Below are 1,546 nucleotides of genomic sequence, written 5' to 3'. Positions count from 1 at the left end.
TATATGTATTAGCTCGGTGCTAGTGCGACAAACAAGCTAAACTCATTTCTACCTTCTCCTATCTGTCATGTGGATGGATGACCTCAGTGAAGAGAGGAGAATGTGTAGCGCTGAGCTAATACATATATATGGTGATAGCATCGGTGCTAATGCTAAAGCTAACAGGCTAAGCTGAGGTTCTTCTTCCATGAAGCAGCTCTGTTATCCTCCATCTATATTTTCAGTTACAGGCTGAGTCATTTCTACCTTCTCCTCTCTGTCAACGCTCTCTGGATTCGTTTAAAAGAGTCGATCATCAGATATTGTCCAAGATTAACATTCAGGGTGGATATACCTCACTAGCAGCCTCGCACTGAGGACCTATCCACGTCATCATTTAGCTTTGTGTGTAAATAAAATGGCCCCGTCTGTGTAATATATTTTTAAACTTTTAGTTTAAAAATTATAAAAACTAAACATCCTACAGTATTTTTACAATCTTTATTTTACAGTTAAAATATATGTTTATCATATAAAGTCTAATGTTACAACTAATCAGGGATCCCTTTAAGTTGCAATTAAATACTTCTGCTTAATTTATCACTGTATACCTAACCAACAACACACATGGAAAATTAAGAGAAATTAAAATTTTAATCATGAACCTGAACCCCCCCTCCAGAATGGACAACAACATATAATGTACCTGGTACTTCTTCAGTAACAGCCTCCTGGTAAAGCTGGTGCACGCTTCCTACTGCAGGATGAATACGCTGCACTTCATCACACGGCTGCAAAAGAACAAATTTGTGCTGTTTACCGTTTAATTGAATACCATTTGTCCAAACTTTGTTGAAATACTTTTTCTGGGTACATAGTTATACAATAAGTTTTCAAATTGAAGGAAATCTATTTAGAAAAAAATATGTACACCTGAAGAAGCCTCATGTAACAGGTAAACATGAGTAGCAAAAGAAGCTCTTGCAGACATTTTTTGCTGCTTAATCTTTATTTATACTGTAACATTAAAGAAAAAAAATTTGTAAATAAAGATCTAGCAGTTACCGTAGTCACAAATGGCAAGACTTAATAAATCTAACTTTGTTGTTAAAACAATAAATAACAATAACAACACATTAGTCTTATGTAGTACTTTTCTAGACACTCAAAGATGCTTTATAATTTTCATGCATTTTTTAGTCACACACACACTTACACAGATTAAGCTACACTGTAGCCACAGCTGCTCTGGGGCACACTGACAGAGGCGGGGCTGCCAAGCACCGGCTCCACCAGAACCTCTGACCACCATCAGTAGGCAAGGTTGGTGAAGTGTCTTGCCCAAGGACACAACAACTGAGACAGATGGAATGGGGACTGAACAGGAACTTGAACTATCCAACTAAATTGCTCAGTTACTTCAAGCCAACAGCTCAGGGACAGGAATTTATTAATTTATTTTTATTAAATTAATTTTGTTGCATTTAACCATAAATTTAAAGTTTACCATTGATATAAGAAACAAATCTTATGTTGTTAAAAAAAAGGGTGCGTGTGTGTGTGTGTG

The sequence above is a fragment of the Austrofundulus limnaeus genome, unplaced genomic scaffold (genome assembly GCF_001266775.1).
Source record: "Austrofundulus limnaeus strain Quisiro unplaced genomic scaffold, Austrofundulus_limnaeus-1.0 Scaffold1, whole genome shotgun sequence".
Lineage (NCBI taxonomy): Eukaryota > Metazoa > Chordata > Actinopteri > Cyprinodontiformes > Rivulidae > Austrofundulus > Austrofundulus limnaeus.
This window is presented reverse-complemented; position numbering follows the sequence as displayed.